The 25,014-nt window shown below is 41.4% G+C and overlaps 1 protein-coding gene across 4 annotated transcripts in view; it reads right to left on the bottom strand.

Moving 5' to 3' along the window:
* The window catches only part of LPIN1 (lipin 1), a 127,349-nt gene extending 104,299 nt beyond the window's left edge, over positions 1 to 23,050 (bottom strand). Inside the window, exons 1-2 of one of the 4 annotated variants that reach the window (XM_077153226.1) lie at positions 22,702 to 23,050; positions 22,225 to 22,354 (exon numbers count right to left, since the gene is read on the bottom strand). The gene's annotated coding sequence lies outside the window, so the exon portion shown is untranslated. Of the gene's footprint in view, positions 1 to 22,224; positions 22,366 to 22,701 lie in introns of all 4 variants that reach the window. The other 3 variants (XM_077153227.1, XM_077153228.1, XM_077153225.1) reach the window with 3 other exon arrangements.
* Positions 23,051 to 25,014: the final 1,964 nt, after the last annotated feature.

The raw sequence follows: 25,014 nt of genomic DNA, 5'->3' as shown, positions 1-25,014 counted from the left end.
AGAGGCAAAGGCGGGTAAAAGGCCCAGGTTCCGCAGAAAGAGGAAGAGCCAAGGTCTGCAGCCCAACCAAGCCCAAGAGGACTTCTTCCTGGTCAGCTGCCCCCAAGGCTCCAAAACCCATTCAAAGGGAGGGTGGAGGGCCCAAATGACAGCTGAGGGCAAAAGAAGTCCCAAAGAGCAGGGGAAGGGCTGGCAACTGGCCCATGCAGTCCACTTCGCTCACTGGTCGTTGTCCAGCAGCCATGCCTCCCCTCCCCACCAGGAATCCCAGTGATAGGCTTTGTCTGCTGGCAGTGCTTCAAAAGTGTGTACGTTCTCTGCTTTCCATTTATCTTGAGGGTGTGGGTCTTGGTGATCTCCATTCTTTTCATGAGTCTGAATCACTTCTTGGGGGATATGTTGGAAATTTCGAATTGCTGCGACCCCATAACCTCTTTGGAGTTCTTAACCTGAGATCTAGGGACCCTAAGAGGTTCAGAACTGTCTGAAATCGTAGGTAAACATTTGCCTGAGTGTAAGGAAGTGCATTTTCCAGAGAGGCTCTGGTTTGCACATTCCTAAAGGAGTCTTGAACACCCACTGCTTAGCCAGCATCTCTCCCAGTGGCAGGTTCGCATTTTCAACTGTCCACACCTTGCCCTGGGCCATGCCAACCAAGCTGACCTGCTCCTCCGAATTCCGCTGGTTGAGAGCCCTGCCTTCCTCCAGGCCCTGTGGACTTGAAGTGAAGGCGTTGGGCTGTCTCAGCAAATCCTGGAGCCCTCCATTCCTTGGAACTTGTAATTCATAGAGATAATAAAGTTCCTTATTGTCAAGACAAGTTGTAATCAAAATTTCTGTTACCAAAGTCAAAGGAACAAATAAAAATTTTATACATATTAAAAAGTCAGTACAAGTGCAATGACCTAGGATAAGCAGAGCCTCCACAAAGAAATGCAACAGCTCGCAAGTTTGGCAGTTGTCACTGTGAGTTAGAAGAGAGAGATGTCAGCAGCCAATGCAGATGAATAAAAGGAAAGGCCCAGAGGCAAGTGCAAACCTGAGGTTCCCCTCTAGCTGCAGTTCCTGGGAGAAAGAAACCAAGTCTGTGCATGGACCTTCCGGCTAAGAGGATGGCCAGCAGGCCGTGGACCCTGTGGTCAGGACCTCAATCTGGGTTGCCAGTTACAAGCCCAAATATGTGAACCATCCAACTGAACCCTTGGTCCTGCCTCCAGAGTTTCCAAGCTGACTTCGAGTGGTTCCCACTGGAGACATCAAATCAATTCAAAAGATTGGTCTGCCTTACAGTCTCGTTTTTTCGTTGTAAATTTAAAATTTGCTGTCTAGGGGGCGAATTCCAGGAAGATGGCAGGGTCAAGTGGATTGAATTCACCCCTGCCTCATAGAACAAGATAGAAGACAGGGAAAAAATGAGCAGAACTGCAGTCTTAGGGGGTAAACGATCAAAGAGGGTCCTCATAGTGTATAGGGAAGAGAGAGATGCAGAGATCTGGACAGGGAGAGCAGGGTGGGTCAGATCAGCTGTGATCCCCAACGGGGGCGGATGGAGGCACGCGGGGAGGTGTGGGTCAGAGGGAATCAAATGTCCCTCCACTCCAGCCTGCCCCAGCTGTGGGCTGAAAAGCAGTAAGTGCAAGGAGGCAAATTCCCTATCTGCCTAGTTGCTTTGTATATACATATGATTATTTCTGTTTTCAATTTTTATTTATGTATTTGTTATAGCTTTATATTTTTATTGATTTTTTTTCTCTCTCATCTGTGGGCAACAGTCTGAGTTCATTCCCAATATATCTTGGGGTGTCTCTTTCTGGCTTTGGGGCCTACTATTGTTAAGGTGTATTTATATTTTATTGTATATAATTTTATTTGGTGTGGGGGGGGTGCATGGGCTGGATCGCCTATGTGGTGGGCGGGTATTCTGCCACTGAAGTACCCCTGCACCCCAGCCTAGCTTTTTTTTTTTAATTTTACAATTTACAAAAAAAATTTTTTTGTTTTTTACAATTCCCTCAAAGAGAATTGTACCCCCTACATGAGATCAGAATGTTGGTTTGGCAGAGAATTACTGTCAAACCAAGTACAAAAGGGAACAGTCAACATAAAACCAAGTAAATACAAAACTGTAGATGGGTAAAGGAAACCAATTTGCAGAATAACTTTACTAAGATAATCAAATGCCCCAAACACAACACTATCACAAAGCACATGAAGATCCAGGCAGAAGTGGCCTAGCATTATAACCAAATCAAAACACCAGAAAGGACACAGAATATGTCCTTTTTATTGATTTTTTTTCTCTCTCATCTGTGGGCAACAGTCTGAGTTCATTCCCAATATATCTTGGGGTGTCTCTTTCTGGCCTTGGGGCCTACTGTTGCTAAGTATACTACTCAAGGGTATTTATGCGGACATAAATGATATCAGGAAAAAGACACTAGAAGGATACAAAGAAGAATTCAAAAGATTAAATACAAAAATGACAGATTTCACAGAGATGAAAGGAACAGTAAACCAAATTTAAAAATACTAGAGACACAAGATACAGATTTGAAGAAGCAAAAGGAAGAATAAGTGAGCTAGACAACAGAACAATTGGCAAGAAAGATGGGGGGAAAATGCAACTGGATCTTAAGGAAATGGTGGACAACAGAAGGAGTGCAAATACATGAATCAGTGATGCCTCAGAAGGAGAAAAAAAGAGTAAAAGGCTTGGAAGGTTAGTTGATATAATCAGGGAAAACTTCCCAACCCTTCTAAAAGACATGAATATTCAAATCAAAGAAGTCCACAAACCCCAAATAGAATAAATTCAAATAAGCCTATTCCAAAACACATACAAATCAAACTGTCAAATGTTGAAGAGAAGCAGAAAATCCTGAAAGCAGCAGGAGAAAAGTGATCTACATACAAGGGAAAACATTTAAAACTGCGTTTGGCCTACTCCACAGGCACCATGGAGATGAGAAGGCAGGGGTATGATATATTTAAGATCTTGAACAAGAAAGGCTTCCAGCCAAGAATTCTTTATCCTGCCAAGTTGTCCTTCAAAACTGAGGAAAGATTAAAATCTTCAAAAACAGAGAACTCAACCAAAAACCTGCCCTTTAGAAATACCAAAGGGAGTCCTGTCAACTGAAAAGAAAAAGAAATAAAAAAAAGACAGGAGAGGAGAGGGAGGTATGGAGGAGGGCACAGAATTAAAGAGTACCAGGAAGGGTAATTTAAAGAATAAAAATATAGAAAAGGAAAATAACATGCATAGATCTGACAAAAACTAAAGGAGATAAGATGGTAGATTCAAGGACTGCTTTTACAGTAGTAACTTTGAATGTTAATGGACTAAACTCACCAATTAAAAGATACAACTTGGCAGAATGGATTAAAAACTGTACTCCATCTATATGCTGCTTACAAGAGATGCAACTTCAAACCAAGGACACAAATAGATCGACGTCAAAGAATGGAAAAAAGATGTTCTTTGCTAGCTGTAACCAAAAGAAAGCAGGAGTAGCTATACTCATATTAGACAAAATGGACTTTAAATGTAAAGAAGTCATAAGAGTCACATTACGTAAAAGGGAAAATTCACCAAGAAGAAATAACAATCTTAAATGTTTATGCTCCCTATCAAGAAGCTCCAAAATACATGAGGCAGGGCAGGCCACAGTGGCTCAGCAGGCAAGGACGCTTGCCTGCCATGCCAGAGGACCCGGGTTCGATTCCCAGTGCCTGCCCATGTTAAAAAAAAAAAAAATACATGAGGCAAACATTGGCAAAACTGAAGGGAACTATAGATGGTTCAACAATAAGAGTGGGAGGTTTCAATACACCACTCTCCACTTGTAGATAGAACAACCAGACAGGATAAATGAGGAAATAGAGAACCTAAACAATGTTATAAATGATTAGATCTAATAGACATGTATCATGGTCAGGTTCATGTGTCAGCTTGGCCAGGTGGTGGTACTTGTTTGTCTGGTTGGACAAGTGCTGGCCTGTCTGTTGTGATGAGGACATTTCATAGAATTAAATCATGATCAGCTGTATCCACAGCTGATTCCATTTGTAATCAGCCAAGAGGCGTGTTTTCTGCAATGAGTGATGCTTAATCTAATCATTGGAAGCCTTTTAAGGAGGCTTCAGAAGAGACAGGTTCTCCTCCTGCTTCAGCCAGTGAGCCTCACCTGTGGAGTTTGTTCAGACCCTATATCAGAGTAATCAGCTTCACAGCCTGCCCTACAGATTATGGATTCTATGTTCCCCCAGTTACATGAGACAGTTGTATAAATTTTATATTTAAGGATATTTCCTGTTGATTCTGTTTCTCTAGAGAACCCTAATACAATATGTATAGATCATTATACCCCGAAACACAAGGATATACATTCTTCTCTAGTGTACATGGAACATTCTCCAAGATAGATCATATGCTGAGATAGAAAATAAGTCTTTATAAATTTAATAAGATTGAAATTATCCAAAGCACTTTCTGGGACCACAATGGAATGAAGTTGGAAATTAATAGTCATCAAAGAACTGGAGCTTTCACAGATATATGGAGATTAAACAACACAATCTTAAATAACTAGTGGGTCAAAGAAGAAATTGCTAGATATATATCTGGTATATATCTGGAGATGAATGATAATGAGACTACAATATATCAGAACTTGTGGAATGTGGCAAAGGCAGTGCTGAGAGGGAAGGTTAATGCACTAAATGCTTACAATAAAAAAAAAAGAATGAGCTGGGCGGGCCACAGTGGCTCAGCAGGTAAGAATGCTTGCCTGCCATGCCCGAGGACCCGGGTTCGTTTCCCAGTGCCTGTCCATGTAAAAAAAAAAAAAGAATGAGCAAAGATCAAGGACTTAACTGCTCACCTGGAGATATGAGAGAAAGAATAGCAAACTAACCCAAAAGCAAATAGAAGAAGAGAAATAACATAGATTAACACAAAACTAACTGAACTGGAGAACAACAACAACAATAACAAAAAAAAAACAATAGAAAGAATCAGCAAAACCAAAGATGGTTCTTTGAGAAAATCAATGAAATCGATGGACCCCTAACTAGACTAACAAAGAGAAGAAGAGAGAAGATGCAAATAAACAAAACCAGAAATGACGGGGGGTGGGGTGTTACCATTGATTCTGAAGAAATTTTTAAAATCATGAGAATACTATGAACAACTATTTGCCAACAAACCAGACAACTTAGATGAAATGGAAAAATTCCTAGAAAGATATGAACTACCTATACCATCTCAAGAACAAATAGAAGATCTCAACAAACCAATTATAGGTAAAGACATTCAATTACAGAAATTTTCCCATAAAGAAAAGCCCAGGACCAGATGGTTTCACAGGGGAATTTTATCAAAGATTCTAAAAAGAACTAAGGCCAATCCTGCTCAAACTCTTCAGAAAATTGAGAGAAAGGAATGCTACCTAACTCATTTTATGAAGCTGACATTACTACCAAAGCCGATAAAGATGCCTCAAGAAAGGAAAACTACAGACCAATCTCCCTGATGAACACAGATGCAAAAAATTCCCAACAAAATACTAGCAAATTGAGTCCAACCACACATTAAAAGAATTATACATTACAACCAAGTGGGGTTAACACTGGAATGCAAGGGTGGTTCAATACAAGAAAATCAGTCAGTGTAGTACAGCACATTAACAATTGAAAGGGAAAAATCACATGAGCATTTGTCAAAATTCAGCATCTTTCCTCATGATAACACTTCAAGAGGGAGGAGTCAAAGGAAACTTCCTCAGTATCATAAAGGGCATATATGAAAAGCCTATAGCCAGCATTATACTTCATGTTGAGAGACTGAAAGCCTTCCCCCTAAGATCAGGAACAAGACAAGGATGCCCACTGCCACCACTATTATTCAACATTGTACTAGAAGTCCTAGTTGGAGTGATTAGACAGGGGAAAGAAATAAAAGGCATCCAAATAGGAAAGGAAGAATTAAAATTTCATTATTTGCAAATGGCATGATCCTATGCTAGGAAAACACTGAGAAATCTAAAACTACTTGAGCTAATAAACAAATTCAGCAAAGTGGCAGGATGCAAGATTAATACACAAAAATCAGTAATGTTTCTAGACACAAATAATGACCTATTCTGAAGAGACAATTAAGAAAAAAAAATTCCATTCAAAACAGCAACCAAAAGAATTAGATATCTAGGAAAATACCTACCCAGGGATATCAAGGACTTTTACACAAAACTCTAGACCATTGCTAAAAGAAATAAAAATGACCTAAATAGATGGAAAGACATTCTATGCTCATGGATAGAAAGTTGAATGTTGTTAAGATGTCAGTTCTACCCAAATTGATCTACAGATTCCATGAATACCAATAAAAATTCCAACAACCTCCTTTGAAGATTTGAAAAAAAACTAGTTATCAAATGTATTCGAAAGGGAAAGAGACCCCGATTAGCTAAAGATATCCTAAAAAGAAAAGTGAAATTTAAAGCTTATTATAAAGCCACAGTGATCAAAACATCAAGGTACTGGAACAAAGATAGAAGTATTGACCAATGGAATCAAATCAAGGGTAACTGATCTTCTCTAAAGCCCCCAGATCCACTGAACTGGGACAGAATAGTCTCTTCAACAAATGAGCATGGGAGAATTGGATATCAAGAACCAAAAGAATAAAAGAGCACCCCTACCTTACACACTATACAAAAATTACTTCAAAATACATTCAAGACCTAAATATAAATGCCAGTACCAGAAAACTTCTAGAAGAAAATGTAGGGAGACATCATCAACATCTAGTAATTGGAAGTAGCTTCTTAAACTTTACACCTAAAGCACAAGCAGAAAAAAAGAAAAGAAAAAATAGATAAACAGGAACTCCTTAAGATCAAGAGCTTCTGTGCCTCAACGGATTTTGTCAAAAAGGTGAAGAGGCAGCCAACTCAATGGGAGAAAATATTTGGAAACCACATATGGGATAGAGGCTTGATATCCTGTGTCCATAAATAAATTATTCAGCTCAACAACAAAGATCAAACAACCCAGTTATAAAATGAGCAGAGGATATGAATAAGCACTTTTCCAAAGAGCAAATAAAATTGGGTAAAATGCACATGAAGAGAAGCTCATTTTTGTTAGCTATAAGGGAAATGCAAATCAAGATGAAAATGAGATACCTCACCTATAGCAGAATGGCTCCTGTTAAACAAACAGAAAATTAAAAATGCTGGAGACAATGAGGAGAAATTGGGACACTTACTCACTGTTGGTGGAAATGTATAATGGTGCAGCCATTGTGGAAAACAGTTTGGTGATTTCTCAGAAAACTAAATATTGAGTTGCCCTTATTATTTATTTATTGAGCAATACCAATACTTGGTATATATATTCAGAAGAGCTAATGGCAGTGACACGAACAGATATTTACACACTGATGTTCATAGAGCACTTTCACAACTGCCAAAAGATGGAAACAATCCAAGGGCCCATCAATAGATGAGTGGATAAACAAAATGTGGTTTATACATACAATTGAATCTTACGCAGCAGTAAGACAAAAATGAGGTCCTAAAGAATATGACAACATGGATGAACCTTGAGACATAAGCCAGGCAGAAAAGAATAGATGCTGTATGATTTCACTGTTATAATTCTGGTAATCCCAGAGATTTCACAGTAGAATATAGCAGACCTAGAATTACACAAAAGCTACAGATGAGAGGAAGGCTACCCAATGAAGCTGAACTTAAATGAAAGGGAACAAATAAAAGTGATGGTAACTAATTAGTGGGTTTATAGGCAATATAGAAGGTGAATATGATTGAAAGGGGATGTATAGAGCTATGTATCCCAAAGATTAAATCTATAATTTTAAATAAGTTCTTGATTAGACAATGAGTCAATAGTAGAGGGGTATGGGGGGAAATTAAAATTGCATGCTATAGCCAATAGTTCATAAGAAGATATCAACAGTACCATAGCAATACTAGGGGCAACTAATTGGGGGAAGGACAAGTGATAAGGGGTAATTTTGATCTGATATATGGTGGGGCTGTGTTTGTCGGTTCATCTCTTTGGACCAGTGAAAATTGTCTAAAATTGAGAGTGCTGCTGATTGTACAACCAAGTGAGCTCAGTGTAAGACATGATTTTTTTTTTATTTTGGACATTATCCATGATGTCCAATGGATTGAGGAGGCCAAAGGATACACTGACTGAGAAGCCAAAAGGCGAACAGTGATACATTTATATGATGGTATTTGGTGTGGCTACAAAAAGGAAGGATACTGCGGAATGCAAGGAACTGAATGAATCTTGGAGACAAAATAAGCTAGAAACAAAAGAACAAATATGCTAAGGTCTCTTTCAGAAAATACCTTTAAGAAAGTTGGAGCCTAGCTTGTAAGCCCCTATAGTAGTCTGAATTAGTAAGTGTATTTCTAGATTCTGAGACACTGAGCTGTGTGTGTATCAGCTGGTATTTCCCTGGAACTTTGTAGGTCTGTGACACCAAAGACTCAGAAATGGCGTGCTGTAGGCCTGAATGATAGCATAGCTATACACAATAACAGGCAAAGTAACTGGAAAAGATTTGAGGCCTCAATTAGAGATAAAAATGAAGCCAATCTGGCTGGGACTAAGGTAAATCAGAATACAAGGCAAAACATTATGAGTGTATGTACTCTAGACATTCACCTACTCATATGAAACCAAAAGCAGAGAGGTTTATTGTGTCTAGATAATAAATTTTCTGTAACTCACACTCTAAATCAACTTGTCTGGATATCTCATTTAAACAACCTAAACACATGGAGCCCAGAACAGGAATGAGCCCTGTAATTCTTTGTAGTTTAATGTAATACCAAGGTATATCTCAGACTATAGTGGGTTGAAAATTAAAAAGTATTAGCAGAGTCCCTTGAAGGTCCAAAGGGAAAAAAAAAAGAAACTATTAAACTTTCCCATCTGAGAAACCCCAGGTACCCTCTCAACCACTGGGGTCTCCCAAGAAAATAGGCCAAGCCTTTGATTTTGAGGCTTGCCCTTATGAAACTTATTTCTGTAGAGGAGAAGCTAAGGCTACCTATAACAAGGGCTTAAGATTTGCTCCCAGGAAACCTCTTTTATTGCTCAGATATGGCCTCTCTTTCTAAGCCCAAATCTGCAATTAAAATCATTACCCTCCCCGCTACATGGGACATGACATTCAGGGGTGAAAGTCACCCTGACAATGTGGGACATGACTCCTAGGGATGAGTCTGGCCCTGGCACCATAGGATCAACAACAACCTCCTGGCCAAAAGGGGGGGAAAGAAGTGTAATAAAATAAGGCTTTGGTAGCCAAGAGCGATCACATGGAGTCAAGAGGCTATTCTGGAGGCTACTCTTATACAAGCTTCAGCTAGATGCTAATTGCCACGGTTTGCTAAACCCCAACCAACATCACACCTTTGACTCTTAAGAACACCTAGAGCTCAAACCAAGACTCTATAAATTTTTATGCACCAAGTTTACTTTCCTGGGACCTATAATTTCCAGAGGGTTCCTAGGCCAGATAAATCTTGAAACCCAGAGGGACCAGCCTCTCCAAGATTATCTACAACTTCATCCCCCCATCCTTTAGTTTCAACACCCATTTTCAGCATTAAAAAGTTATAATAGGCTTTGCCTAGAGATCCTTATGGATTGGGAGAAAGATCAAAGGAGAAGGACGAGGTATAATAGAGAAAAAGGGATTTAACAAATGAGTACAGCTGCTGAATCACTATATTTTTCTCTTAGCCTCCAGTCTGTTGGAGCAGCTGGAAGGAAAAATCTGAAACAGTGGAATGGTAGCCCATGACAAACTCTAAAATCTGTTTTGCAACTACTTGTTCAAGTGTACTTTGAAAATTATTATTTTTTCCTTCTTTTCTTTGCATATATATTTCACAATAAAGAATATTAAAAAAGAAACTTGCTGTCTGGTTTGTCCATCTCTTTTGGGCTCTGTTCATATGAGTCAACCTCGCCGGCTCTCATGACACTTGGCATGCTAGAAAGAGTGAGCCTTGAAATCGGCAGGGTTTCAGGGCTGGTGCCTAAGGATGGGTGAGAATTCATTCTCATGGATCCGGCAGTAGCTTCTCCCTGGGCATATGTGCAGGGCCCGTCTCAGGCTCACACTCCAGCCTGGTGAACTTCTGTCAGTTCTGTGTCTTTCTCCCCATCCCTAAGCAGACCCTCACCAGCTCTCATAGAGGAAATGCAGTAGCCTAGCCACCCTAGACTACCCATGGCTGCCTGGGTGGGCGCGAGCTTCCCCCACTGCCCATGGAGACTGAATGTCAGGCCATAAAAGCTTCTGGGGGGGGCCGGCATTCCTAGTGCACCTCACCCACCTGCCCCCTGGCTGTCTCGCGGGCTCACCCCTGAGCACCTGGCCTCCTCACTGGCTCCATCCCAGAGCATCTGGCCACCTCGTGGGCTCACCCCCAGGGTAGCTGGCCACCACACAGGCTCTGTCCCCAGGGCACCTGGCCACCTCACAGGCTCTGTCCCCAAGCACCTGGACACTGCACAGCCTCATCCCCAGGGTAGCTGGCCACCCCACAAGCTCTGTCCTCAGGGCACCTGACACCTCGCAGGCTCGTCGTCAAGTACTTGGCCGCCTCGTGGGCTCTCCATCCCCAGAGCACCTGGCCACCTCCTTGGCTCACCCCCAAGCACCTGATCAAGACACACAGGGCCTGGCACTGCCCAGTGTAGGCCCCATTAAAAATTGCCAGAAATAGGGCGGGCAATGGTGGCACAATGGCAGAGTTCTCACCTGCCATGCCAGAGACCTGGGTTTGTTTCCCAGTGCCTGCCCATGTAAAAAAAAAAAAAGAAAAGAAAATGCCTGTAATGAAATGTTATTTTCCATTTGACATAAAATAGTGCTGTAGTATTTTAATGTCTCACATATCAAGTAGCTAAGATTTCAGAGTGGTTTCTCTGCTTTCTTTTCAATTACTTCTTGATCTTTGAACAAGCAATCAGAGTTAAACTACCACCTCTTATTTAAAAGTGCATCGAAGTAAAACAAATAATGGTTTTTGAAATGTCAGCAATCACCCTCTAATGTTTTGTCCTTTCCTAAAACCAGTGTCCTTGTCCTGGGGATCACAGTGACTGGAATGAAACTGTAAAATGAGTCAAGTCTTGCAGAGAAGTGTCTTTGTAAATTAAAGGCAATAAATAACTATGGCTTTAAAATGTTTCTCGATGTGAGAAAATTGCTGTACTCTAATAACTTCTCATCACCACTTGTGTAATTTTTCGCAAGCTCAGACTTTGCAAATGCACACTGTTGGCATTTCAAATCTTTCTGTAGGCACCACTTCATCTACTGCTCCCAGCTTAGCGCTGGACACAAATAATTCAAAAGTAAAGACAAAAAAGATTAAAAATTTACCTTTCAAATTGATGCAAATCTTATGCATGTGCAGTGTTGAGGTGGACACTTCTAGATGTGTGGTCCTCGCTCTAAACACAAACCCAGTTGCCTGGTGGGTAATCCAGGACCCACCACCTCACAGCAAGGCCACTGGACTTTCCATAGCAGTGTTATGCATCTCAGGGAGAAGGATGGCCAAGTCAAACTCTCCAAAAAAGTCCGTGCTGGCAGGTGATCAGGAGAAATGTGAGAAGAGCATCAGGCACATGCTGTGTGGCCACCAGAGAGAGTCCCCAGATTTCACACTAACACCAACTCCAGTGACATACCATGATGTAGTGGGTGGGTGTCTTGGTTAGGGACAGGTGTCAACTTGGCCAAGTTGTGGTACCTGTTCATCTGATTGGGCAAGCGCTGGCCTGTCTGTTGCAATGAGGACATTTCATAGGATTAGGTCATGATCACGTCAGCTACATCCACAGCTGATTCCATTTGTAATCAGCCAAAGGGGAGTGTCTTCTGCAATTAGTGATGCTAAATCCAATCATGGGAAGCCTTTTAAGGAGGACTCGGAGGAGACAGGTTCCATTCCTGCTTTGGCTGGTGAGCCTCTCCTGTGGAGTTCATCCAGGCCATCCATTGGAGTTATCAGCTTCGCAGCCTGCCCTGTGGATTTTGGACTCTGCATTCCTACGGTCACGTGAGACACTTTCATAAATTTTATATTTGCAAGTGTTCCCTGTTGATTCTGTTTCTCTAGAGAACCCTAACTAATACAGTGGGTAAAGAAGATGCTTCCGCTTGTGCACCCACCTACTCCTCCTCTACTCACATCTCCTTCCTCCTTCTGCTGAAAGTTCCACCATCACTAAGTCCTTTGTGTTTTGGCCTCGACCGCTGGGTAGGCAGTTCCAGAAGAAGCTATACTCAAAGTCATTCCTATTTCAGTGTGACTGACCTTCCTATCTTTTTCTCCAAATAAGTTTTAAGGAAGACAGATAGAAGGAGGAAAGAACAGGAATCCCTCCTGAGGTCAAGGAAGGAACGGTCTGAGTAGGGTGGAAGAGGGGTCTGCTTTGGAGTTCTAACAGCTTTGTAGGTATTATCAGAACATCAGGGCAGGATGAGACTGCTATGGCCTGGAGAAGTCATGCTCTAAACCCTCACGCTTCTCTCCTTGGTTCACACTCTCTCCCCTTCACCGAGGGTGCCTAGGCCCAGGGCTAACTGCTCAGGAGATGGAGAAATGGACCAGACATGATGCCTTCCATCAGTGCCTTCTTTGTCCATAAAATATAAGTAATAGGTGCATTACCATCAGCCTGGACATGAGGGAGGGCTTTAAGAGAAACAAGAGCAAAATGCTCTTAATAAAATAAGACCCTTCTGAGATCGTGCCCAGAAGGTAGGGTAGCTCTTGATGGGAGGCAGCATGGAGGAATGGGTCAAACCATTGGCCTTGGGGTCCTTAACTCCAGGGCTTGTTTTCCAGATTCACTTCTGTGGGCTATGTGATCTCTCTGGCCCTCAGTCTCCTCTTCTATAAAATTTGGGTGAAAATATGGGTTTCCTGAGATTGTTTGGAGGAATGAAGGAATTAAGATATGTAAAGGTCTTGGTATGATGTCTGGCACAATATAAATGGCTCACACTTGGTGAACACTGTAGGAACAACAGTGATGGTTATCAGCATTATTTACTAGGAACTGAGTAATGTTATAAAAGAGTTTTCCCTTGAAGAACAGGGAAAAATTGACAGACGTGCAGTGGGAGGAGACATAATAATGCACCTGGGGAATGAGGGTCTGACAGTTTGGTGTGGCTGGAGGGTGGGTCGACTCCTCACCCCTGCCTGGGAATCTGCACTCCACACTTCTGAAGGAGCTGCCTGTCGGGAAATAACTTTTCCAAGGTGGCAGTTAATATTCCATGTACACCCATGGAATCTCCTGGACCAGACAAATGCAAGGACAAGTTCTTATCCTTCTACACATTTCATAGGGTCAGGATGGGCAGGGTCCAGGGAGCCCTCACCAAACCTGCTGAGTGACTGAGGAACTGACAGGCTTGCTAAGTTAAGTTAGCCCATGAAAGGGTCTCACCACCCACGAGAGTCCAAGTCAGTTTCTTGGATGCAAGCACATGCCCTTTTCTACTTGGGGAGGCTAAATTGCATTTTCCTTTAACCCAAAGCAAAACCTTAAGCGCCTACATAAAAAGGCACGCACCCAGAGGCAGCCAGGTTGCTGGGTGCCTGCAGGAATGTGCTCAGCTTTCCTTCCTGTCCAAACTGGGATTGAAACCGTGCAGTTGGCACTCACCTACTCCTTTCTCTCCAGACTGCCCCTGGGGCTCAGGCCTTCACTGCCCCTTGGTTGAGTGCACCGAGAAGGAAAGCCAAGACCACCTCGAGAGAGAAACTCCACAGGCCTGATGACGGTCCCAGGTCAGGTCATTAACTATGAACTCTCATCCCGTGGGCTCTCTCAGAGGGTTTGAACCAGGATGGGAAAAAGTGCTCATTCACTGGATTCCCTCACACTTTAAGAGAAGCTTTGGAATGTTTAATGGAATGCAATTTAATTTGTGGGCATCTAATTCAATACAAACTGGTCCCTTTTGATTCATGGCCAAACACATCATACTTTTTCCTGCTTATAGAATCATAAGTATGGTGCAGTAGAAAAAACAAAGGGTTTGAATTCAGAAAAGTTGGCTTCACATCCTGGCCCTACCACTTCCTGGTCAAGACACCTAACAAATCTGAACTTGAGTTTTTTGATCATCCATTTTAAAAGGAGATTTCCTGAATTCCTTCCACTAATATTTTTTATAAAATGAAACCCAGAGTGATTATGGTTCTCTGTACCATAGTACCAACAGGCTATGGGCTTCCATGCATTGAGAGGAAATCGTAGCTATAGAAGTAATGCAACTGGATAATTATCACATGTGTCTACCAACCAGTGTGAGTGCATGTGTTTGTGTGTGTGAGCATACGCATGTGGGCATTGGTACGTGTGTGGCCATGTGTGTGCATGGATGTGTTTGTGTATGCAACTTTATGGCACATGTATATGGGTATGCATGGGTATGTGTGTGTATGTGCAAACAAGTGCACATGTGTGCCTGGATGCATACATGTGCACAGCCATGCATGTGCAGGTGTGTGTGTGCATCTGCATGTGCATGAGGGCATGGTTGTGTGTGAGCATGTGGGTGAACACATAGTGCATGTGCATATGTGTGCGTGAATGCCGGTCCCTTTGTGCCATAAACTGCCGCATTAAGAACAGAGTCTTGTGAGCAGTTGCCCAGGCTCCAATGTATATGAGACGCTAAAGTATCCCTGAAAACATAACAAGATGAATAAAATGTAATTATGACTCTCAGAAATAATACTGAGAGGCAAAAAAGAATATTTTCTTCAGCTGCAAGGGAACTGGAGAAAGCATGCTCAAATAAGGATGAGGGTGCTGAACTGAGACCAGGAGGGATGCATTTTGCTGAAGGAGTATGAGTATAAAAGTTCGGGATGGGAATGAAATTATTGAAGATAAAGTAGAATAACTGAGCACTGCCACAAGCAACCTCCTTCTGGGCTTTGCTTTTTGTGAATGCTGCCTTCCTGCTAAAGATGTTGAAATATTGGTTCAAAGACCCACAAGCTTTGGTTTGCCTCTGTATGTACACACACGCAAGTGGACACTCCTAATTCTGGTTATTACCTTTGGAATGATCCTTTAGGAAATCCAAGTTGTACCTAAGAAGGCTTATCAGCCAGTTTCTTATATATTTTTCAACTAAAATTATATATTTACATTAAAGTTATAACACATTTCACCACAGAGAGTAATTTGGCACAGGATACACTGTCTTGGACCCCAGTAAGGAATATTTATTGTGACAGTGTCATTCATTAAGGGGGGGCATGACACACTGCATTTGTGTGATTGCTGGCTGTGGAGCAGGCACTGTCTGACCTGGTGCAGACATTACCTCATGTAGCCTTTATCTCCAAAAGAACTTTATGAGGTGGGTGCTACCATTATTTCTATTTACTAAGGAGGAAACATTCTTAAAGAGAGGAAGTAAATTAAATTGCCTAACCCCACCCTGAAAATAGGAGAGGGGAATAAATCCTAGGCTCGCCTCTGATGCTCCCAGTCATGCCAGGAGGCAAGAGCCCAAAGCTCCCAAGGATGGAAAGCAGAAATCCATAAGTGCAAATGGAGAAGCAATTACAACTGAATCTCACTGGTCACCAACTGAAATTCAGTACTATTTCCTTGAATTGTAAACATAAGTAAGAAACTGCAATATCAACTGTACCTGTGACCAGCACCACCCATAAGAAATCATTTTCTTGCCACATCAAAGAGGTTACAGGTATGCTGAAATGTCATGTATACATCACTACTTGAAAATATGGTTGTTATCAGACCTGCTACTAGATTTTGTTATTCATTGTGTAAGAAGGCACATATATCACTGTTTCAAAATTTATTTTATTTTAGGATTTGAAACCTGCATGTCAGTATAATTGGTTCCCTTTATTTCTTATATCCTTAATTTTATTTAAAATTGTGATTCTGAGAAGTGGTCCAGAGGCTTTGACAGTCTGCCAAAGGGATGCCTGGTACAGAAAGGTAAAGACCCTTGAGATGGAGACATCAAATGCAAACTGGAAATAATTGGACATCCGGTTTCTGCTCTGGGGCATACAAAGCTGGAAAGAACGTTGCTCCTAACCTCACAGCCACAGCATAAAGCTAGTTAATTCACACTCACAACTTTTCTCAAGCCCATTGGTAACAGGGCAACCAACTGGTCCGAATTTAAGGAGGTGGTAGTTTGAAAACACTGGTCACGGATAAAAAGAGTTCAGAGCATAGGTGGAAAAATAGGTGAAGGCCCAGTGTGAGCCGCTGACATCAGGAGAGGGAGGTCTGCATCCTATTGCAGAGTCTTTTTCCACGGGCCTCACTTGGCATTGAGAGCACTGGACAGTGGACTAGGGAGGAAGGCAGTGCTGTGAAGAAGGGACTCATTACACCATCACCTTCCTTTTCCCTTCTTTGCCCTCTTCCCTGTCAACCCTTTTCCCTATCCAAAAAATAAAGGCAAAGGGTAATAACCACTGTCAGGCTAAAGAAAGCAAAGGGTAATAACCACTGTCAAGCTTAAGACCCTGGGGGAAACTCATTATGACCAAGGGAAGGAAATGGGTGAAACCTTCCACCCTGAAAGAGGGGCAGGAAAACTGAGATGCCAGAGCTAGGAGAAACAAGGACAGGAGCCTGTTCAACCCAGTGGCCCACACTGCCAAACTAACTCAGCTAAGAACAGCAGAACAAGAGACAAACAGGAATCTGCAGAGACCCTCGCTGAGGGTCAGTGCAAAATGAAGGTCTGAAGCTGAGAGTGAAGCAGACTTTGCTCCAATAAACTGACACTCTTCCTAAAACACAAAGTACCCCCTGTGGAGTACTAGGATAACCAAAAACGATGGCAAACCTCAATTCCAGCCAAGTACTATACAGCCACTCCCAGCATGATAAATGACATATACCAAACACTGCACCCCAAAACAGCAGGATATATTTTTTCTTAAGTGCACATGGATCATACATGGGTCACATAACAAGTCTCAATCAATTTACAAGATTTAAATTATACAAAACATCTTCTCTGACCACTATGGAATGAAGCTGGAAATCAATAATAGGTAAAAAAAAAAAAAAAAAAAGGGAAAATCCACAAGTATATGTAAATTAAATAAAATACTCTTAAACAATCAATGGGTCAAAGAAAACATCACAAGAGAAATCAGTAAATACCTTGATATGAATGAAAACAAGAACACAACAAATTAAGAGTTATTAAATGCAGAAAAAGCAGTGGTGAGAGGGAAAATCATAGCCCTAAATGCTAGCATTTAAAAAGAAGGAACAGCTAAATTCAAAGAACTGTAAACCTGGAGGAACTAGAAAAAGAGAAGCAAACTAAAAAGCAAGGAGAAGGAAAAGACAATGAAGATTAGAGCAGAAATAAATGAAATAGAGAGCTAAAAATAGAGTATTAACAAAATCAACAGTTGGTTATTTGATAAGATCAATAAAATTAACAAACATTTATTTAGACTTACACAGAAAGAAAGAGAGAAGACACAAAACAATAAATGAGAGGGGGCCATTACTACAGACCCCACAGAAATAAAAAAGATCATAAGAGGATACTATGAACAACTGTATGTCAACAATTGGGCAACTTAGAGGAAATGGAAACATTCATAGAAACACACAAACAACCAACAGTGACTCTGGAAGCAATAGAAGACCTCAACAGACCAATTATGGGAGATTCAATCAGTCATCAAAAACCTCCTAAGAAAAAAATTCCCAGAACCAGATGGCTTCACATGTGAATTCTACCAATCATTCCAAGAAGAATTAATACCAATCTTGCTCAAACTCTGGCAAAAAAAAAAAAAAAAATGGAAGAGAAGAGAACATTCCCTAATATATTCTATGAGGCTGTGCTGGTTTGAAAGGATGTATGTCCCCTAGAAAAGGGACATAAATCCCATTTCATAAAGGCAGAATAATCCCTATTCAATACTGTATGTTTGAAACTGTAATTAGATCATCTCCCTAGAGATATGATTTAATCAAGAATGGTTGTTAAGCTGGATTAGGTGATGACATGTCTCCACCCATTTGGGTGGGTCTTGAGAAGTTTCTGAAGTCCTACAAAAGAGGAAACATTTTGGAGAAGGAGAGATTCCTAGAGAGCAGAGAATGCTGCAGTACCACGAAGCAGAGAGTCCATCAGCCAGCACTTTGGAGATGAAGAAGGAAAAAGCCTCCCAGGGAGCTAAATGAAACAGGAAACCAGGAGAAGAAGCTAGCAGATGATGCCGTGTTTGCCATGTACTCTTCTAGATGAGAGAGAAACTCTGACTGTGTTCACAATGTGCCTTTCCACTTGAGAGAGAAACCCTGAATTTCATCGGCCATCTTGAACCAAGATATCATTCCCTGGATGCCTTTGAATGGACATTTCTATAGATCTGTTTTAATTGGGACATTTTCTCAGCCTTAGAACTGTAAACTAGCAACTTATTAAATTTTCCTTTTTTTTTTTTTTTTTTTAAAGGAAAGACAGAGAGAAGGAAGGAAGGATAGAAGGAAGGAAGGAAGAAAGGGAAACATTTTTAAACATTTTCTTGTTTTATTGTATTCTGTTTCTCCGTTTTTGTTACATGGGCTGGGGCCGGGAATCGAACCGAGGTCCTCCGGCATAGCAGGCAAGCACTTTGCCCGCTGAGCCACCGCGGCCCGCCCTTAAATTTTCCTTTTTAAAAGCCGTTCCGTTTCTGGTATATTGCATTCTGGCAGCTAGCAAACTAGAACAGAGGCCAATATCACCTCGATACAAAAGCCAGTTAAAGCTAATATAAGAAAAGAAGATTACAGACCAATTTCTCTAATGAATATTGATGCAATAATCCTCAACATAATACTTGTAAATAGAATCCAACAGCACATTAAAAGAGTTATACACTATGGTCAAGTGGGCAGTAATGCAAGGGTGGTTCAACATAGGAAATCAAATGTAATACACCACATCAACAAAACAAAGTGGTAAAACCATGCAATCATCTCTATGGAGAAAAGGCATTTGATAAAACCCATAATCCTTTCTTGATAAAAACACTTTGAACACTAGGAAGAGAAAGAAACTTCCTCAGCATGGTGTTCACTCACTAATAGGGAACATGAGCTGGGATTAGACCGTCCTCAGACAGGTTAATTTTGCTGATGATGTGTTGTTGCCATGGTAATCCTGCTCAGTATGAGAGGAACCGCAGGTTCAGACATTTGGTGTATGTGCTTGGCTGAGGAGCCAATGGGGCAAAGCTACCACCTGTGGGATATGACTGAATGCCTCTAAGTCAGAATCCTGCCCAGGTGGAATGATACGGCAGCACCGCATATGAAAAGTCCACAGCTAACATTCTACTTAATGGCGAGAGACTAAAAGCTTTCCCTCTAAGATCAGGAATAAGATGAGGATACCCACTGTCACCACTGTTATTCAACATTGTACTGGAAGTTCTAGCCAGAGCACATGGGGAAGATAAAGAAATAAAAGGTAAATATAAACTAGGGAGGAAGAAGTAAAACTTTCACTGTTTGCAGATGATGTGATCTTATATGTAGAAGGTCCTGAAAAATATGCAATAAAGCTACTAGAACTAATAAAAAAATTCATCAAACTGGCCATATACAAGATCAACAGGCAAAAATCAGTAGTGTTTCTAAACACTAATAATGAGCAAATTGAGGAAGAAATCAAGAAAAAATTCCATTTACAACAGCAAGTAAAGGAATCAAACATCTAGGAATAAATTTAACCAAGGATAAAGAATTTATACATGGAAAACTACAAAACATTGCTAAAAGAATTCAAAGTTGATCTAAAATGTTCATGGATTAGAAGATTGAGTATTTAAATATTGTTAGAAGATTGAGTATTTAAATATTGTTATGGAAGACTGAATATTTAAATTTTGTTAAGATATCAATGCTACCCAAAATTATTTACAGATTCAGTGCACTCCCAAACAAAATTCCATTATCCTACTTTGCAGAATGGAAACACAAATCCTCAAATTTATTTGGAAGGTTAAGAGGCCCTGGAAAGCCAAAAACATCTTGAAAAAGAAGAAGAAAGTTGTAGGATTCAGACTTCCTGACTTTAAAACTTATTACGAATTTTCAGTGGTCAAACGGCATGGTACTGGCACAAGGACAGATATATAAGCCAATGGAATCTAATTGAGAGTTCAGAAATAGACCCTCACATTGATTTGTTGGCAAGGCTGCCAAGTCTACTCAACTGGGAAAGAATAGTCTCTTCAACAAATGGTACTGGGAGAACTGGATATCCATATCCAAAAGAAGGAAGGAGGACACTTATATCTCACACCTTACACAAAAATTAACTGGAAATGGATCAAAGATCTAAATATAAGAACAAGGACTGTAAAATTCCTAGAAGAAGACATCTGGAAGTATCTTCAGGACCTTGTGTTAGGTGATGGTTTCTTTGACTTTACACCCAAAGCACAAGCAATGAAAGAAGAAAAATGGATAAGTGGCGCTTCCCTAAAATTAAAAACTTTCGTGCATCAAAGGACTTTGTCACAAAAAAGAAAAGGCAACCTGCACAATGGGAGAAAATATTCAGAAACCATATATCCGATAAGGTTTTAATATCCAGAATATATAAAGAAATCCTACAACTCAACAAAAAAAGGCAAATAACCCAATTAAAACATGGTCAAAAGACTTCAATAGACAAGAAGAGGTGCACAACATCATAAGTTACTAGGAAAATGCAAATCAAATACAATGAGATGCCATTTTCACATCCACTACAATGACTACTGTTCAGAAAAAGAAAAGTTTTGGAGAGGTTGTAGGAAAACGGGAACACTCGCTTATTATAGATGGGACTGTAAAATGGTGCAGTGACTGTGGAAGACAGTTTGGTGGTTTCTCAGAAAGCTAAGTATATAATTTCCTTATGACCTGGCAATCCTACTACTAGGTCTATACCCAGAAAACCTGAAACAGGAACTTGAACAGATATTTGTGCACTGATTTTCACAGCACCAAATGCCAAAAGATGGAAGCAACCCAAGTGTCTATCAACTGACGAATAGAAAAATAAAATGTGGTGTATATATACAGTATAATATTACTCAGCATTAGAAAGGAATGAAGTTCTGATTCATGCAACAACATGGATGAAAAGTAAAGATATTATGTTGAGTGAAATAAACCAGACACAAAAGAACCAATATTGTATGATCTCACTGATATAAATTAATTTGAATAAGCAAACTCACAGAGTCAGAATCTAGAACATAAGTTACCAGGGACTTGGTTGGGGCTAGGGAATTGAATGCTTAAATTGTACAGAGTTTTTATTTAGGTTGATTATAAACTTTTAGAAATGGATAGTGGTGATGGAAGCACAACATTGTAAATATAATCAACAGCCCTGAATTATATATTTGAATGTGGTCAAAGGGGGAAAGTTTAAGTCATACATATGTTATTAGAATAAAAATTTAAAGAAAAAACAAAGGACCGTACAACACAGTGAACCCTATTGCAAATGATGGATCATATACAGTTATAGAACAATTCCATTGGCTTATATAGAACTGTATATGATTTCATCAATTGTGACAATGCTACAACACTAATGCAGAGTGTTAGTAATTTGGGGAGGGGTATATTAAGCCCCGTAACCAAGGATGGGGGTGGGGCGTGCTGGAATTATGTCTCCTGGCCCCATACTGTGCATTGAAGAGCCCTTGTTGCTTTTCCTATACTTAACTGTTCCCTGGATTCAGGAAAACTGAGTCTCCATTTGTTTTCACAATAATTCATAAAAAGAAAGGTAAGAAATTGAAAGGGTAGTCTATGTGCTTTCCCTGCCAGGCCCCTCCACATGGGCTGGTCATCTGGCTGTTTTGAGATGTCTCGGACAACCACCCTTTCCCATCTCAGAAACAAAACAAACAACCAAAAAAAGACTCCCTATCCTAAAATCCCAATGAAATCCCAGTTTCCATAACTAATTTTTTTGGTTGATCATTGTTATATGTCCCCTGGCTGTTGGTGTTACAAATACCTGGACTATACGGGGCACAAAAAGGTAAAGAGGAGGGAGCCAAGGAAGGGGAGGCGAGGGGAGCCAAAGACAAATTCACCTACTTCACAAATGTGCTGTGGGCTGTCCTTGGATCTTGGTTTGGGAATCGAAGATCGTGTCTCTACTGCCTTGTCCTTCTAACAGGGAAGTGGACTCTGTAGGTTGCCGCTAGGCTCCGACTTGGAGAACTCCCTGAAAACACACTGAATATCACATGCTGGTGCACACATCTAAATGGCATTTCTTTTGCACTTCCCAGGTTAATAAGGTACACTATTAGGAGGAAAACATTTTTATGAGTTATAATTTTATAAAAATGGACCCTGCTCATCATTCTTAAAGGAGCTCCATGAGAAGACACCTAGTCACATTTGAGAGGTTGAAAGACTTATCTAGAAGCCTAGTGCAAATCAGAGCAAAGAGCAGAATAAAAACTCCAAGAGTCTTGTTATAAAATTCTAATTTCCCCAAACTTCAGTCACTGATCCCTTCTTCAATGAGGTCTGTGCCTGAGATGCCAGCCCAGGCAAAATGCTGACCTGTAACACCGAAAAGCACTGAAGCACCTTGAGGCTCAGCTCTCACTGCCTGCCATTTACCTGGGCTGCCAGGAGGACGCCTTGTCTTCTCCACTGGGGGGGCACCGGGGCACAGCCCCGTCCCATGTTCATCGACTTCACAAGGAGGTCCCCAAGAGTGGGAACTTGGGCCTTCTGGTCGACCCTGTCTCTCCTCATGGCTTCCACCTTCTCAGCAGTCCAGGCCGCGGCTCGCTGGCTGTTGTCAGGAGAGGCATGGCCGGCCCTCTTAGGGTCGTGCCCCTCAGTCCGCCTCCTTCCCTCCCATTTTCTCTCCCTTTCTGTCTTCCTTTCAACCCCGCCCTCAGCAAAGGCTCCAGGAAACCTGACTGTGACACGCCTATGGGATTATGACATCGGTATCTGAGTGGTGTTAGATGAGGAGAGAAAGGCAAGAAGGGACGAGGGGAGACAAAGCAACGCTGCTGCAAGAAGCTGGTCTGGGCCAGCACCAGACTCAGATCAGAAGCTGCTGGACATGGAGGCAGATAGAAAGCGTGAGCATAATATAGCCAAGTCCTTTCATGAAATCTGATTTTGGCCTTGCTGATTTCTGAATTTACAACAAGCTGGCCAGTAGGAATTTTTAATTTGGGACACTGCACTCCAACAACTTGAGAAAATGTTGGAGGAATGAATTACATTACCCATATCGTACAAGGCGTGGAAATAATCTATGAAGTCCTATATCTTTACTCTATTAAATCTGATATCTGTTAGATTTCTAGAATAGAAGTTGCAGAAAAAAACAACAGTCTCAAGAAGTTTAAGCTATATACAAACTCTGTAATGTCCAAATCAGAGGAAGAAATGAATAATTGAACACAGAATACAGTATTTAAATTACTGCCCAAGCAGCTAAAAGTAGAAATTTTAAGTGGTGATGAAATGGAACGTAATGAAACAGTAAGAATCGAATCTTTTACAATGGCACTGCCACACGACTAGCACGAGTCTTTGCTCACGTGTGACCCTAGGTGTGACCCTAGGAGTCCAAACCTTCCGCTGAACACGAAGGACCCCTTTGCCCTTTCTCCCCAGCCTCGGTATGCACTCTTAGGATTAGGGTGGTATTTCTATAAGCCACATCCTTAGGTGTGACCAAAATGCCTCGTCCCAAATGTCAACCATCAGTGTGGGAGGTAGATTTAGAAATTTGGGTTCATAAAAGGACTCTGGGAGTGGCGCAAGGGTGGTTCAGTGGTAGAATTCTTGTCTGCCATGTGGGAGACCTGGGTTCAATTCCACAATCATGTACCTCCAAAATTTTAAAAAAAAATAAAACAAAGGAAAAAAATTTTTAAAAAGAGCTATGGGCCTTCTCATTCAGTGGGAAAAGGCAGTCTCTTGGGATTTTAGGAATATAAAATCTGCTTCATCCTCCCATGTCTTCTTTGGATGGTGCTTTTAAATCTTGATGAGAAGGTCAAGTTTGGAAGACAAGTTCTTACAGAAAAGGGATTTTTTTCCTTCATACGCAGCTCTTGGTACTTTCAGTGTATTTGTGGTTACTGCGGAGTCTTAAAAAGGCCGTTCTAATATTAACAGTAGGGCAATGGGCCCCATAACTGCAGGATTTGTGATTGTTTTGTGAACTTGCTGTCGGGCAGCATGGCCAGCACCCTTGGGTAAGCCCTCTGCAAAGCTGGCACATTCAGCTGCTCCGTGTGAGAGCACCCTTGGAAGCAGCAGTGCCTAAGGAATTCACACGTCATGTCTTCCACGGCTTCTCCACATCCTATCAGCCCTCTTTTACCAAAATTTGGGAGCTGAAAAATATTTTTCTTTTTAATCTACTCGCTTTGAAAACCGTCATTCTAGTCCTCAGAAGCGTGTGGCAGTGTACAACACTCTGCGGAGACGGGGTCTTCCACCCACGCAGCGTGCAATGATCGTGAGCTCCGAGGCCAGACCCCCTGCAGACCCACATTTCCCCAGCACCGTGAGCTGGGCCGGGCAGGCAGGTCTGCCAGCCTGAAGCAGGGGAGGCGGTGCTCCCTCATCTTCTCTCCAGGTCAGCCCACACTCCAACAAAGTCCTTCAGTGCTGGCTGTCACCATTTCAAGCCGAAAGGACAATGGGAGAGAATGACCCAGGGGGAAGGGGAGGTCACAGCATGCCCTACACACAATAACAAACAAGTCAGTGGAGGTGAAGGGGCCATATTTGCTGTAGATTTCAAAGGACCTAAGGGTGAAGTCAGGGGAACGTATGATCACCGTGGAAACGACCTGAGGATTCATTGTCTAGACTGAGACACTGGGTGTCTGGAGG

This window comes from Tamandua tetradactyla, chromosome 3, assembly GCF_023851605.1.
Source record: "Tamandua tetradactyla isolate mTamTet1 chromosome 3, mTamTet1.pri, whole genome shotgun sequence".
Taxonomy (NCBI): Eukaryota; Metazoa; Chordata; class Mammalia; order Pilosa; family Myrmecophagidae; genus Tamandua; species Tamandua tetradactyla.
This window is presented reverse-complemented; position numbering and strand designations above follow the sequence as displayed.